The sequence below is a fragment of the Rhipicephalus microplus genome, chromosome 5, assembly GCF_043290135.1.
Source record: "Rhipicephalus microplus isolate Deutch F79 chromosome 5, USDA_Rmic, whole genome shotgun sequence".
Classification (NCBI taxonomy): domain Eukaryota; kingdom Metazoa; phylum Arthropoda; class Arachnida; order Ixodida; family Ixodidae; genus Rhipicephalus; species Rhipicephalus microplus.
Window position 1 is genome coordinate 213,961,840 of NC_134704.1, and position 17,275 is coordinate 213,979,114.

Consider the following 17,275-nt stretch of genomic DNA (forward strand, 5'->3'; position numbering starts at 1 on the left):
TTCGGTAGCCTCACAGTTTTGCATATTTTCTTGACAGGGGTTTTTTCGCGAAGTACTTGAAAGCATCATGCTTGTCACTGACAGTGAATGCATAGTTCACCAGCAGGGGCCGCAAAAACCGAACAGATATCAGCTCCATGAGCTTAGCTCTGTGAGTGTCATCCATCTCCTTGCACCTGAGCAGGTTTGGAGCACACAGAGCTGGCACAGCATACTTAACCAGGGTATACAATGGATTTTTTTAGAGTCGGATTGTCCTTCAGAGCACGATCCGCAAATGCCCTTAGCACGTCAACGGCAAACAGCAACTGGTCTGACGGGTAAAGTAGCCCAACTGGGTCCTGGCTGCGGGTGAACTGCAAGACAGGTTGACTGCTCGCTGGATTTGTGCAGACTGCAGTGCAACTTCCACAACACATGTGCTCCTTTATGACGCGGGCAATATAGCCCCCAACATAAACAGTTGCAGAAATCTCAAGTGATGGCAAGTGCTGAGGCAAGACTGTTGCATTGAGCCGTTGCAAAACACATGCAGCTCTCTGTAGCTGAGGCAGCTGCTGTGTTAGTGAAGGAGAAGCTTCAGTGAGCAGTGTGCCTGTTGACATTTAGGCACATTCTCCGTGTTCAACGTTTCATGTCATGCTGGATGCGGCAATTCCAGTTTTTAAAACCTTCTCCAGCCTTTCCAAAACAGAACGAACATTCAGCATGTCATTGCAGCCAGAGGACATCCACAGTGTTCCAAACAGCGACTTGATGGGGTCACTATTAAACTTACGCGTGAGCACAAACAAGAACTTCTCCTCTGTGAGCAGGTACTTGATACAGGCAACAGTGGAATATGTGGTCAGGAGGAATGCTTCATACGTTTCTTTCGTCAAAAATTCCTTTTGACTTCGACAGCTTTTTTCCAGTTCATCCAAGTACATGCGCAGCGTGACATCGAGCCACTCCAGTCTTGCATCTTCAGCATCGTCAAACTGCCGAGTGTCAGGCCATTTTTTGTGAATATGCTTGGTCGTATTGCTTGTATCATGCAGCACGAACCATCGATAGATGCTTTGCATGAAAATGATGGTCTGGCCTGCAGCTGCGAATGATACACTCGATGTATGCCCAGCTTGGTCTCTGAGATGCTCCAGGGCTGCAGTAACATCAGGCGAGAAGACCTGAATTGCCCTTGCGACATTAATTTTTCTATGTTATTCGGATAGACATGTTTTCGGCTGAGGTAGCGGACAGGCTTTACAACCAGGTCCTTCTGTAGGTCATAGAGCTTCTTGATGTAGCAGGATGAGACCTCTCCTTTCGGACCAATGTCGTGGGCCAGAAACTGCGAGCGCACGTTTTTTAAAACGTGGCATGCATCAAAACTTAAAAAGAGGAGCCTGTCGCAGTCACAGGGATGTTCTATCCGGTACGTAAGAAGACCATCGCCCAAAAGTGTCATGGCATTGACGTTCACTCTGTGGTTATCACTCACTAAGCGAACTACCCTGAAACCACAGGCTTCTACTTTTTCAAGCACAAAAATCAACAACTTGTGAAGCTGTGGGCCTGTTAACCCCTTGGTAATATAGTAGGCCACTGGAATGCGATACGATGTCGAGAGTCCTGTAATTAGGAAGCAGAGAAGAGAAACAATACACAATTGTATCGGGCCAGTTGGTAAGGATACATCTTGCTAGGAAGCGCAGCCACTATTACAAAGAACACACAACACGAGAGAAGAGAGTTTGCTAAGGTGAGGTCCCCGCCATGTTGTTCCAAAGAGACATCGGCGTGCCCCACAAAGCAGTCCTGCTGTTTGTTGTACTGCAGCCTTTCCCTGATCTTCATTTCGTCGACTATGAGTGAATACACCCTTGACTGTGGTACAGTCAAGCTTTCGGCTTCTACTTTGAGGCGAGCTTCGGCGAGTTTGCTGAAGCCCGTTTCGCCACTGGTGACTCCCAAGTAGTTGCTCAAAGTCTTTCTGCAAGGAAGCTTCAAAAGCATTTCACCGCGGATGTGTTCATACGCCCTTGTCGACAAATGCCTTAAAACTACACAACGTCGGGTTGTCTCCTCAGACCAGCTCGGCCTCTTCTTCTTGAAGTTCTCAATCGGATCAATCAAGAAAAAGGCTGCAGGTTCCTTTTCTTTCGCCCTTTCCTTGATGTAAGAAACATCCGCAACCAGGGCATCCTCGTGCAGCTTTTTCAATTCCATTTTGTACTTGTCGACGGTTTGTTGCAGTTGAAGCAGCTGGCTCCTCAACTCCTTTTCTTTTCTTCTCCACTTCGCTTCCTCAGCGACAAGCACACTTGAAGTTGACCTATTGTCTACCTGGACGCCTTGATCACGCAAGTTGGCCTCTGACGATGTGTCCATCGCGCCACAATCCGGCATATCCGCCACTGCTGAAGCAACGTTGCCGCTCGCGGAGTCGCTGCGCGCCATTGTAGCACTCACTCGTTTGTCGATGCTTGCTGTATTTCTCGCAGGAGTTGATTTCGGCTGGAGATTGGGCGGGTATTCTTCAAAAACTGACGGCACAGCCCCTTTCTTTAGGCGTCGCCGCTTGCCTTCGATGAAGTCCTCTTCTTTGAAGTGGCGACTGCATACTTTGGTGTAGCATGAGGCGGTGTTCGGCGACCACTTGTCTCGTCGTATTGCGGCAAGCCAGCGCGCTCGAGCGTCTGCGTCCGCGGGTAGTTCATGAAAGGAAAGCCCTGCCGGTTTCTTTTTCTCGTCCGATTTGCACAGCGGAACACAGCAGTAGTTCATCGTAAAGCATTCTTCGCATATACTTGCCGAAAACTGTCCCACAAAACGAAGTTGTGCACCACTAAACGGGCTGCACGCAACACCCGGACAGAATGGCAACAGCGGCACCCTGTTTACCCAGCGCTTCTAGCGGGAGCAGAGAAATGTGGCGTTCGACGGCCCCCCGTTGGCAGTGTGCCCGGCACAGATTTTTATACAGGAGGCACTGCTCGTACCATGCTCGTCTTGGATTGATACAACTATCAACGCCTTCCTTGCCTGCCGCATCAACGCCTCACCTAGGAAGATGCCTGCCGCATGAGGAAAAAAAATCAACTGCTACACCCTTTCACTCCTTCATTTTGAAAATGTTCTCGGTCGCTAGCGTCACTTGTGGTGGACGGTGCAACAACGCAACACTTTGCATAGCCTTCGAAACAGTGGTGCACAGTTGCAGGTCTTGAACAACTCTCGACAGACGCGCCCCTATGGGCCGCAGATGATTAACGCTTAGCTGGTACTGCCCGTCGCCGTGATAACAGTGTCTGTCGCAAGCGCCACCACGCGGAGCTTGTTTAAAACTGAAGGCAGGCCAACTCTGCTGGGAGCGCGAGCCATTCCTTAGGCATCTTTCTGGAGGAGGCGTTGGCCGGATGAGCATAGAGAAAGAAGAAGACTTATTTCTCTATGGGATGAGCGCGAAACGCTGGATAAATAGATAAATGTGGCTGTACCCTTTGGATCGGGCGGTGGCTATCGTCACCTAGCCGTAATACTTGGCGAACTAATCATTTGATTTATCTATTTTTTTCACTTTAAATTGTAAAGTTTGACGGGTACTATGCAGGAAGGGTTTAATTTTCGCTCGTGCCTTGACTTTAGCCACCAATCAGATAACCTCCTTCTAGTTAGGTCTATGTGCTTAAAGTCTATTTTGCCCTCCCTGTTCATAAACCCCAGCGCTTTGGAAAACTCTGCGCCATCATCCTGAACTATAGGGTGAAGCCCTTTACAGAACATTATCAAGTGTTCGGCAGTTTCTTCTTCCTCTCCACACGCACTGCATACTGTGTCTACCCCTTCGTATTTGGCCCGATATGTCTTGGTTCGCAATACTCCCGTCCTGGCCTCAAACAGTAGAGAACTACCCCGAGTATTATCATAGATCCTTTCTTTGGCAATTTCCTGCTTAAAAGTTCGACAGATCTCTAGTGCGGACTTCTTAATCATGCCGATTCTCCACATGTCAGTCTCCGTTTCCTTCACTTTCTTCTTAACCGATAGTTCTCTTTGGTTTGGCCCCCTGTTGTTTTCCAAGTATTTACCAGTCAGTTTTCTGGTTCGTTTCTGATATTTTGATGCACTGCGTCAGTGAAAACTGATTGTCTTCCAACCTCCTGTGTTTCCGAAATTCATTCTGCAGTTGCCCCAGCACCCCCTCATCCTCTATCCATGCCTGCAGTCTTTCATTTATAATCGGCATTGCCAGCCTGTAGACCCCTGATGTCACTGTTATTGGACGGCAGTTGGTCATGTCAGCTTTGTCGACCTTTCCTTTATAGATCATGCTCATCCTGCTAAGTTTCCATCCGTTGGAAACTTAACCATCGATTATTGTTTTGCTCACTGCCTCTTTCAAAGCCTGTTTAGATTTTGGACCCTATGTCTTTATCAGCATAATTGGAATGCCACCTGGGCCTGTTGATGTACTGCTTGGAACCCTCTTCTCAGCCCTTTCCCACTCTCGTTGTGAAAATGGAGCCATTGTGCCACTTGATCCATCCCTGCCTATTGTGGTGCATAAGGCACTTCTTTGGTGAAATTTTACGCCTGTCATCTATGGCAGCGCTACCCACGTAGGAATAAGAGTTTTTGTACTTAGCCTTTGAGATTAGCAATTTTGGCGTTTGCAAATTAGAGGCTATGTCTTGTATCTAAAGGGTTGCCTGCTGAATAAGCGCAAAACACCTTTCATCTATAGCAACGTCACTTACGTAGGGTATATAAAATTACAATTACGCATAACTCTAAAAACGTAAAAACTTATTTCAAGACACTCACACGCAAGTGACGCCGCCACCATAGTTCCAACGACGGTCGCTTTTCATGTGACCGCCTATAATCCGGCAGGCAAAGACATCTAGGAGGCTGTGAAACTATGCATGACAAATTGTAATAAAACTACAAACAAAAGACGTAAAAGTTATATAGTGCTTCACTTATTAAGAAAATATTAACTATAGTTTGGTGGCACTAGTAGGTTTCGAGTGCAACCCAATCCAGTTTCGAATCGTCGCCAAGGTATATGAGGAGAAATTGGCCGCGTCTGCCGCGTCGTTAGGGTGGCTTCGTGGCACGAACCTTTTCGAGGCAAAGCGTTTGGTTCACCCAATAGCCGCCTAAAACCGGCTTGACTTGGCTGAAAACGTATAAATAGACGGCGACAGAATCGCCGTGTTGGACATTTTTTGGGGACGTTTAGGTGGTGGAAACGAACGGTCCATGGTTCCTCACTAACTTGTGAGGATCTTTACCGTGTGGTGGTTATTTATCCGTGGTCTTTGCTTGGCCGGGAGCCTTATGCATTCGCGAGAACCGCCTCTGCGCATGGATACGTGGTCTCGTTCGGTAATACTGGGCTTTCGCTCGCAGGATTTCAAGCTGGACGGTTGTGCCCTCGCGATCTCCGACTTCAGCCGTCACCCCCGTGACGCTTCAGCGTAGCTCCCGCCGACTGGTTCGCCCTCCGCGGTCTCCTGAAGCCGTGCAGCTCTCGCATTGTGGCACCCCGCCCTTGGACTGCTTCGACCGGATCCCCACTTTCCTATCTCCTTCTTTTTCTCTCTCGTTGGCTGGCTTCTTCTCCGTCTATTTTCCTTCTATTCTTTTTATCCCTCCTTCTTTTTCCCTATATCTTTTATTCCCCATAATCCATTCCTCTGCTGACCTGTTGAGGTGTCCTCGTAAGGAGAGACAGTTACGGGTCGGCACCTTTCTTTTCTTTTCTTCTGTTATAACCACTTATATATATCGGTAATACTGTCCATAAGCAATGTGGTAACGACTTGCCCGATCATGAACACCGTGTGTTATGCTATTTGTGGATGTATGCCGTACGTGTATGTCTGGTAAGTGCGTGTGTAGCGTAAGGATCGATGTGTCGCTTCGGTGAAGTGTATGCTTGCGCCAAAACTTTCATTGAAGCTTCTTCTTGCGTAACTGCGTGAGACAGATACGAAATGCACAAGTTGGAAGCGATGGAATATTACCAAGCGTTCACACGACGTTATTTTCCAAGTGGCTTAAATATGTTGTCGCCGATTACGATAATCGGTTTTCTAAGCTATGTCTTTTCTTGTGGGTGTATACAAAGAAAAAAAAGAAATAAAGTTGAAGATATGCTGGGAGCACTATAAATATTCGCTCAAAATTGCCACCTTAAGCGTCTTCTTAAAATTAGACAGTGCCGCAAGGCAGTCGTGCCTTGCGGTGAAGTGCACGCTGTGTATTGCGGTAAAGCATACATATTGCGCGCGCTCGTGTTTAAATTGGAAATGTAGCACTGACATTGGGCCTCCTGTGTGCACCTAAATTGTACACGCGCTATCCTCTGCCTCATCAGTGACGATGCGGCAGTCAGTATCGTCATCATCTTCAGCTTGTGTAACAAGCACAGAACAATTTACCTAGTAAAATATATTTTGTGGCAGGCAATTTGCAAGGCATTCAGATGTTAGTTCATTGCAGGATTAATTCAAGATTGTTAAATGGCACCTTCAAATAAACGAAACATGCATATGAGAGGCTTCAGTCGTACTTCAAAATTTGTGCCATGCCTCAAATTGAAAATGATTATAAAGAAAATATATGCTAAGGCTGGGTGTAGATTACCATTCACAATTCAATTACCATTCATATTTTAGAAACTTAGAAAATTTGTAGCTCATGTTTTCCTATCGAGTAAGCACAAAAATAACTGTTGAAGAATGGTCTACAATTACTCACACAGTTTGCAAGAAATAGATCTTTGAAACGTATGTCGTGCCAGAACTAAGTGCAAGGTGGTTAGAGGAAACTGGTTATGACCCGACATAATAGCGCATGTTCGAACGTTTTACATGGGCTGCTTGTTGGCAAATTGGGGTGGGAATTAGGTAAGTGCCTGCAGGGATCTGCACCAAGAGACGAAACCTGCTACATCTTTTTCATAAATTTCATTATTTGTGTCAAGCATGCGTGCACTCTTCGTTGTTGTGTTCTCTCAGGGAGCAAGTATATGGCATACGCTTGAAATCCATACGTTACCCCTGCGATTTGAAGATGTTATCACAGTGGACATGAACGTGCAATGTAGTTGAAAATGTTGCTGGGCACCAACTTTCTTAACAATCTGAACCCGCTTATACTACAAAAGTTACCATGTGACTTCAGCCAAATAGTTTCTAACTGTTGTGGTTACTGTCAGATAAAAGTAATAATGAGCTAGTTGTGCTTGGACAACAGTCTTGCTTTACTGTATTAAAATACAGTAATTTAGTACCTGCATATAGAACTGACCACTTAGTTATTTTTTTTTATTTGTGGTCCTATTTGTTACAGTTGTAGTGAATAAGAAAGACGTTGATACCATTAAGTCAGCTATCATCAGCACAAGAAAAAGGCACGAGATCGGCGATCAAGCACCGTCATCTGGGTTCGCCTGCCTTCCTTTAGAGCTACCACCCGCTTGCTGAGTCCTTCAATAAACCCCCTTTACATTTGGTGGATCGTGCTGGGTAACTGCATCACCTACACCCTGAAACTCCGATCCCGCACCCTGCCGTCGACCATGCAAGTTGACGCTGCCCAACAGACAGCACCTCTCGCGGCTCCTACTTGCCCCGGCCCGGTTCACCAGCGAGACCCCCCGATCTTTTCGGGCGCCGAAGACCAGGACGTCGAGGACTGGCTGTCGTCCTACGAAAAAGTCAGTGGACCAAACAGGTGGGATGACGCTGCTAAGTTGAGCACCGTCAACTTTTACTTGGCTTATGTGGCGAAACTGTGGTACACAAACCACGAATCCGAGTTCGAGAACTGGGCCACTTTCAAGCAGGCAATATCCTCGGTTTTCGGTCGCCCTGCCGTGCGGAAGTTGCGCGCCGAACAACGCCTGCGCTCACGGGCACAAGAACCTGGCGAAATGTTTACCGCCTACATCGAAGATATACTCGATCTCTGCAAGCGCGTCGATGCCGCAATGAGCGAAAGTGCCAAGATCCAGCACATTATGAAAGGTGTTGATGACGACGTCTTTCAAATGCTCCTGGCGAAGTCTCCTGGCACGGTGTCTGAAGTGGTAACTCTGTGCCAGAACTACGACGAATTGCGACGGCAACGAGCTCTCACCCGTCGTCCATTTCAGCCTAACCAACCACTCGCTGCACTGGACGTCGTACCTGACCACTCCCGCCTTCTAGCACAAATAAAAGACTTTGTGCGTGAGGAGGTCGCCCGTCAGCTTTCCCTCCTGCCGTTTTGTCAGCGCCAAGAGCTCCCGCAGCAGCAGCAAGAGCAACCACCGACACCGTTAGCTCCCATGCTCCGACATGCACTTCAGGACCAGATTGCCGAGGCTATGCCAGTGCCCTTTCAGCAGCAAATTGTCGCCGCGCCTCTTACTTATGCTGACGCAGTAAAGAGGCAGCAGCCACACCAGCCCTCGCCGTTCAATGGACTGCCGCATGTCACCGCTCCTACTCAGTCTTTCGTCGCATGGGCTCCTCCCCTCGCTACCACAGCCTCGACTCAGCCGTATGCCGCGTGGGCGGCGCCCCTTGCTGCAAATGCCTGGCGAACGCGTGATAACTGGCCGATCTGTTTTGCGTGCGGCAGACCTGGCCATATCTCCCGATACTGCCGTCGTCGCGTGCCCGCCTACACAGACGTCCGACCACGAAGCAACTACATGGACCGACCACCTTTTGGTTATGAAAGTTCGGATCATCAGTCAAACACGTCTTCCCGTAACTATCCAGCAACTTCGTCTCGTCACTCACCTTCACCCAATTGACGCTCCTTGTCACCCATGCGTCCACGACCAGCCCCTCAAAATGAGGGAAACTAGCCGTCACAGTTCAAGGGGCAAGAACTGCGCTATCGAAATCTTCAAGTCCTCGCACCTTGCCGTCAAATATCGTCGAAGTTTTTGTAGACGGCGCCCATGCATACGCTCTTGTGGATACCGGTGCCGCTGTGTCTGTTATAGACGCCAAACTTTGCCGCAAGCTCCGAAAGGTGACCACGCCGCTTGATATGTTCTTACGTGCAGCAAATGGGGAACCTGTTCGACCTATAGCCGCCTGCACTACCTGACTCAAAATTTTGGAGGACCACTACATTGTTGAGTTTATCGTCCTTTCCTCGTGCTCTCATGACATCATACTTGGCTGGGATTTCCTATCCCGTAATCGTGCCATTATAGATTGTGCCCGTTCCGAACTTGAACTGCTTCCGGTCTTCGACCAGCCCTATGACCACACTAATCAAGCCGCGCACAAGCTAGTTGTCAAAGAAGACACTGACATTCCACCGACAACAGCTGTTTTGCTCCCTGTGGTCTCCGACGGCATGCGTGATGAAGTAGCATTTTTCGAGCCATCAAGCCTCTTTCTAAGTCGGAAACCACTTCTGCTCCCTTATTCAGCCCTCTCAATTTCTAATGGAGCCAGTGCTCTCTGCCTTACCAATCGCTTTCCGCATACCATCAAACTGTTTAAAGGCGAGTCTCTTGGATGCGTACGGCCCATTGATAACGGACAAATTTTTACCGTGCCGCAAGAATCATCCCAAAGTGACCTCGCCGCCGTCAGTGCTCTTAACCACTCTCATCTACAGGCTTCAAAAGTGTTCGATTCGGTGATCGCAGACGGACTGTCACCATCTGAACGATCTGAACTCCTCCAACTGCTGTACCTATACCGCGAATCTTTCGATGTTGTTCAACCTTCACTTGGCCGCACTTCTACCACTCTACATTACATCAATACCGGCTCCCATGCGCCACTACGACAGCGACCATATCGTGTTTCTGCGTCAGAACGCCAAGTTATTACCGAACAGGTGAACGATATGCTGCAACGTGGCGTCATTCAACCTTCACAAAGTCCATGGGCCTCACCTGTAGTGCTCGTTAAAAAAAAGGATGGTTCCGTTCGCTTCTGCGTGGATTACCGGCGCCTAAATAAGATCACTCGAAGAGACGTGTATCGTTTACCCAGGATTGACGATGCCCTTGATACTTTACAAGGTGCCGAGTTTTTTTCATCATTAGATTTGCGCTCAGGGTACTGGCAGGTCCCCCTTACAGATGCCGATCGACCAAAAACAGCCTTCGTGACACCGGACGGTCTGTATGAGTTTAATGTCATGCCCTTCGGCCTCTGCATTGCGCCTGCCACCTTCGAGCGCATGATGGACTCGGTTCTTCGGGGTTTGAAATGGCAAATCTGTCTCTGCTATCTCGACGATATAGTCGTCTTTGCGCCAGACTTTGGAACACATCTCGAGCGCCTCAAACACGTCCTCACGTGCCTGAAGAATGCTCAGCTCCAACTCAACCTCAAGAAGTGTCACTTCGCTGCTCGGCAACTTACGATTCTCGGGCACGTCGTATCGAAGGACGGTATACTTCCAGACCCGGCTAAGTTACGTGCTGTCGCCGACTTCCCCAAACCAACGACTATGAAGCAGTTACGGAGCTTCGTGGGGTTATGCTCCTACTTTCGCCGGTTCGTGCGCAACTTCGCCTCTATCATTGCGCCTTTGACCAAACTTATAGGCAGCACCACTGATATCTCGTCATGGTCTTCTAAGTGTGACCAAGCCTTCTGTACCCTTCGTCGTCTCCTCACTTCGCCACCAATACTGCGTCACTACGATCCTACGGCAGCAACTGAGGTCCACACCGACGCCAGTGGTGTCGGCCTCGGTGCGGTTCTCGTGCAACGCAAGCCTGGATTCGCCGAGTATGTCGTCGCCTACGCCAGCAGAACTCTTACCAAGGCTGAATCAAACTACAGCGTCACCGAGAAGGAATGCTTGGCGATCGTTTGGGCGCTTGTCAAGTTCCGCCCATACCTTTATGGCCGTGCTTCTGATGTAGTAACGGACCACCACGCATTATGCTGGTTATCTTCGCTTAAGGACCCATCGGGTCGTCTTGCCCGTTGGGCTCTTCGGCTTCAAGAATATGACATTCGCGTGGTATATCGTTCCGGCCACAAGCATGCCGATGCTGATGCACTGTCACGATCTCCCCTATCTCCGGACATTGCATCTGTTTCCTCGGACAACACGTGGCTTGATGAGGACACCATCTCTTCTGCACAACGCAATGACCCATGGATCGCTTCGCTTCTTGACGCGTTATCCGAGGCACCGACACTTCCAACCACTCGAACCCTGTGCCGCCAGGCTCCGCACTTCAGTATTCGGGACGGCCTTTTGTACCGGCGCAACTATTCAGCAGATGGTAGGAAATGGCTACTAGTCATTCCCCGAACGTTGCGCTCTACCATCTGCGCGTCGTTTCATTCCGACCCGCAATGTGCTCACGCCGGTGTTTTCAAGACCTACGAGCGCCTACGAAAAAGGTATTACTGGCACGGAATGTTTACCTTCGTCCGCTAGTTCATTCGCGGCTGCCATGAATGTCAGCGGCGGAAAAGCCTGCCACATCCTGCAACAGGTTCATTGCAGCCACTTCCATGCCCAGACCGCCCATTCGACCGAGTAGGAATTGACCTCTACGGACCACTACGATTAACAATGGCAGGCAACCGATGGGCTATCGTGGCAGTGGATCATCTAACACGGTACGCTGAAACTACTGCTCTCCCCACAGCTGTAGCACAAGACGTCGCAACTTTCATACTCAATCGTTTTGTGCTTCGTCATGGTCCTCCTCGAGAACTCCTCAGTGACCGAGGGCGTGTTTTCCTCTCCGATGTAATACAAGCACTTCTTCAACAGTGCCATATGGTTCACCAGAAGAGTACAGCCTACCACCCACAGACGAACGGCTTGACTGAGCGGTTTAATCGTACTCTGAGGGACATGCTCCCTACGCATGTCGCTTCTGATCAAACAAACTGGGACCTCGTTCTCCAATTTGTGACATACGCGTATAACACCGCTACGCAAGTCACTACCGGGTTTTCCCCATTTTTTCTCCTGTACGGTCGCCAACCATCGCACACCATCGACACTTTACTGCCATACTCGCCAGATCCCTCCGAATGCAAGCCTGTCTCGGAAGCCACTCGTTACGCAGAAGAGTGCCGCAAGCTAGCCAAGCGGCTTACTACATCCGACCAACAGCGCCAGAAGGAGATCCGTGACGACGACCATCGTTCTGCACCAACGTTCGTTCCTGGAGCACTTGTATGGCTTCATATACCGCCCTGCGCCCCTGGTGTATCACCCAAGCTACTCTCCAATTATCATGGTCCCTACCGCGTGGTCGAGCGTACTTTACCCGTGAACTACGCCATTGAACCCCTCACGCCACCAAGCGACCGTCGTCGGCGTGGACGTGATATCGTTCACGTAAACCGTCTGAAGCCGTACTTTGACCCGCTTGTCCCCACGTGTTAGATCGCCAGGATGGCTTCAACTTTTTCGTCGGGGGTAATTGTAGTGAATAAGAAAGATGTTGATACCATCAGGTCAGCTATCATCAGCACAAGAAAAAGGCACGAGATCGGCGATCAAGCACCGTCATCTGGGTTCGCCTGCCTTCCTTTAGAGCTACCACCCGCTTGCTGAGTCCTTCAATAAACCCCCTTTACGCAGTTTACTTTCAAAATATTTCATACAAGGTGGTTAAGTTTGAAGTCCATACAGGGGGCAAATTTTATCAGCCGTACCGCATGCTGTACAGTCACTTTTACTTCTCCTAGAAAGCATGGTGTTCCACTATTCCGGTATGTCTCGGCTGGGCTTCTCGACCTCGACGACTGTACATGTCAAACAGTTTGCCAAGGGTAACTACTTACTCCCCCATAACTCTAAATTTTGTCGAGCCATAATAAATAATTGGCAGTAAGGACCAGTTACAAAACCCTTTTTTTATGAAGTGCTCATTAATCAGGGACCTAACAATTCTGTACATAAACGATGACAGCAACCACTTCTCCACAGATTGAACAATTAGGTTGTACTAATAAAAGCATTAATATAATCAGACTCTTTTTTTTTTTGGAAAGTAAATACAATGCACCAAGCAGTCTTACCAGTCCGTAATTCAATATTGTAGCTAAACTATCGTTGAAAGCCAGAGTCATTTACAAATGCCATGTGAATTCCCGGAAAGCACTAGGTAGCTTTATATAAATTGGGGATGTCTGCAAAAAAGCAAAAAGCCTACGTTTATGTTGAGCAGAAGTCCAAGTGAACATGCATGCATATGTTCATGAACTAGTTCCCTGTAACATGTGGTGCAACAGCTCTAGCTTAAAAGCTTCAGGCAGCTTTTATGCTGCTCGAAAAGGATTTTAGTTGCAACACAAGCTCCGGATATGCCTTTCATGAGTCACGTCACTGTGCATGTTGAGTCTTTAAAAAAACAGGTTTGAAGGGGATGCTAAAAATGTTTTTTGAAGGGGTGAGTAGCAGAGAGCATTAATTTATTAAAGTCTTCAATTTTATTATGTTAGCTCTGAGGCTTGCAGGTATGTTAAATGAGCATGGTCATATGAGTAACACCTCATAGGTCAATAATTTTGGGTTGACAGCAAGGTATGAAGAGACAGTATTATGAAAATTGCAGAAGTAGAAGTAATGAAGTTGTTGAGAACAGTACATTTACAGGCTTCACGCACAATTTGCTTTCCAGCAGGGTGAATTTACTTTTCCTGATGCTTCCGATGGCATCATTGTACTTCATAAGCACTGGTTTTATGCACTGCACGTGACGATCTTGTTTTTTCAAGGTTCATGTACTGATTAAAAAGCATAGGATCAAGAAACTTACATGCTGTCTTAAGGCATAATCAGGCTCACCATAGAGGTAATTGGTGACATTTTAGTGAATGGTATGTGGGAGGTCTGTGTACATAACATCATAGTAATCTTACAATGCTGTAGCTTTATTTGTGTAACGAGTGAAGCTTCTTTTCCTGTTAAAAATTTCTGCCAAGCAAACAAGTTCCAACAGTAGGATTTGCCCTTGGGTAAAGCAGGTGGTAAGAGTGAGCTTATTCAGAAGCCCTTCAAGAGCACCCCCTGAAGGAATTAGTACCTATAGGGCAAAAATTCCAGTGCACCAAGAAGGGCAAGGGAGGACGGTGCAGGTTAACATTTCAGGAGGGTATCTTCTGGACATCATCCTTCTCTAGCCACAAGCTTGTATGGCCAATGTTTAGCAGACTCCTACTAACATAAACTAGGTATAAATGTTGCTTTTCTATTGCAAGATTGCTTTTCTATTGCAAGCACCACTGGAAAAATGAAAAAGCACAGAAAAAGAGCATCGGTCGCAGCTGAACTACAGAAAATATTTACACTGCACCACACATTCGTATCGTCTAGAACTTTCCCTAATAATGTTATACCAACCTGCCTAGCAACAAGTACGTCTAAGGTAATAAAGTGCAGAATGACACTTGCATAAGACAGGGAACAGGGCGCGAGTTAACTGCCATTTATCTTTGTTTGTGCAGGGTGTCTACCAACCTGGGAAAGTTGGGGAATTGGGGCCTTGCTGGAAAACTGTAGGAACTTTGGTAAAACCTGGCTAATTCATGGAAACTGGCGGCAGTCTGTGCCACCATCACAAAAATAAGCATTACCCTTGATCAATACTCAAAAAGTCACTCCTTCGACTGGAACTACAGTGAACAGCTAGAAGAGGCCTAAAAAAAGGCAATGCATAACTGTTTCTTCTTAGTGTACAAACAAAAGGAAACACCGACCAAAATAACACAAAGTTTACTGATGTTTGGGCACCTGATATTGTTCTGAATGACAGCCATAAGAAAGGTACATCGTATTTAAGTATGACTAGGTGCGTGATGTAAGCACCAAAAGTATATGGTCAGCGTTCCATAAATCTTATTGAGTATATGTGCAGCTGTGTGAATGTGCAGGGATTCCAGGTGCTGGCATGATGCAAGCTTGTTTTCTTCGACCAGAACACGGTTGCTTGACCAGTCAATTTGAAAGCCTGTATATTCCGCATGTTCAGCGAGGGCATCCAAGGCCACCCATGATTTGGTGACTTCATTTTGAACTGTTGTGTTGTGTAACTCTTTCATTGAAATCACAGGTCTCATAGACACATGTTGTCACACTCGTGGCAGACTACAGTGTAAAGAAGACTACAGAAAGTTCACTCGGCAGCTTATTCTTCCCATTGACTAAAGCATTCCTTAGCTTCCATGTTGGTACATGCACTATTTTTATGTATGTTCCTTCTACATATCACATATCATATCTGACTTTCCAAGCACAGCATTTCTCACATCGGTAAATTTGTGCATATTTGTCGTGGCCACAAATTCGGCTTGGCTTGAAGGCCTTTTAGTTTGGTGCTTATGTTAGAACTGCCATCACAAGAGGTTTGCTGGGCTATGTCTTGCCTTGTATAATATTATTGCTATTATTATTATTATTGGCGATGCAGCTGCAAACGTCCTCCGCTATGCACTTATTGCAGATATTTCAAGAGTAGCACACTCTCTTCTCATTTCATTTCCTTGAGATGGTGTTATTAAATCCATGAGTATTTTTTATCATTATGTTCATAGAAGAGTACGTAAATGAAGGTAGCATGAAGGTAACCAAAACACGCAACTTAGCTTCACAAAAAAAGCCTACTGGCTTTTTCAGCTTGCTTTTGTTGTACATAGCCTGGTCACTCCTCACAACGGTGTTCATGCTGTCTGAGACGCATCTGGAAGCTAAGTTGCATGTTTTGGTTGCTGACAAGGAAGGCTTCTTTTCAACTCTAGATGGCTCTATGTGCAACGATAAGGTAGCCACTGGTTTGGAAAAAAGCTGAATAAATCATTTTCTGAGCAACTGCAGCCAATCAATGTGGATGGACATGCATCTTCACTTTCACATGCAAAGTCTGGTGTTCCCCAGGGATCAATCATGGGACCAGTTTTGTTTCTCATTTACATCAACGACATTGGACATGGTTTGTCATCTACTATCAAATTATTTACATACAACTACATCATTTATAGAAAAATTGACAGTACCCAAGCTAACGAGTCATTGTAGTTGGACCCTAATAAACTCGCATTTTAGTGTCACCATGGCAAATTAACACTTCCAAAAATGAAGGCCATGACGTTTACAAGAGCACATAAAACAGAAATGAGTCGATATGAAATTCAAGCTCTCGCCATTGAAAAAGTATCCCTATTTAAGTATCTTGGAATTCATTTATATTCTGACCTGCCTTAGAATAAGCGCATCGATATCATAACTAGTGAGGTGTCAAAAGCACTTGGATTTATTAAAAGAAACCTTTACTTGGTGAACTATACCTCTAAAATGCTAGCATACACTACACTTGTCCGTTCAAAAATAAAATATGCATCCATCATCTAGAACCCACATCAATCATATCTCATTGATTAACTAGAATTAAAATAAAATGAAGCAGCAGGATTTATCGATTTATCACCAAGTGGTATTCTCGCAACTGCAGCACTACAGATATTACGCACTCACTTTCATTACCCCTTCTTGAAAAACGCAGACTGTCGTCACTGTTGTTGCATTTTCGTACATTTTATCATAGTAAATGTGCCTTCATGAAGCTTGTACAAACACACCTCATAATATTTTGAAACATATTGATCACCAATTCAAAATACACCCTTTTTTGGCACGCACAATTATGTATCAACACTCACCATTACTTTGAAGCACACATCACTGGAACACACTGCCAAGCGACATCGCTTGATTCATTGATCGTGCCACCTTTGTAAGCCAATTCGATATTTTCTTTGACATATGACTTACCTATCTGTGTGAGTTTGTAAGTGCATGTATGTGCTTATTTTTACTCTTCTTTCATTGTAAATATATTTTCTCCTTAATGATGGTAGTCTTGCTTGGGATACTCCAATGCAAAAATTTTGGTCTGTCAGCAAAAAGGCTCAAGTACGACCACATCCACAGCATCCACCAGTATTGCTCAAGTTTCTGCGTTCATACTTGTACGATTGTCAATAAAAAGCAAATATTGAGCATATTTGAGGCACAATATCAACACGTCAATATTGTGCACTGTGTTTACTTATACTAGAAAAGGTATAAATAAGTAATTCTAAGCACTGCAGCTGACAATGCGACGCTTCACATGGAAAGGCGAGTCTCCTACGCTTTGCTAAGACGATACTGTGCTGCTACCTGTCTTGAAATCTACAAAATATGGCCTCCAAGATTGCACACATGCTGCGTGCTCGCTATAACAAAGGCCATCCTTTCGTTTTCTGAAATTATTGCCAGATGGCACTCATGTCTC

General features: G+C 46.5%; 1 long non-coding RNA gene across 1 annotated transcript; it reads left to right on the forward strand.

The window, feature by feature from the left end:
- The first annotated feature begins 5,246 nt into the window (after positions 1-5,246).
- Positions 5,247-17,028, forward strand: LOC119173277 (uncharacterized). The gene is made up of 2 exons (XR_005110017.2): positions 5,247-5,876; positions 14,451-17,028. It is a non-coding gene; the product is annotated as an uncharacterized LOC119173277 (long non-coding RNA).
- Positions 17,029-17,275: the final 247 nt, after the last annotated feature.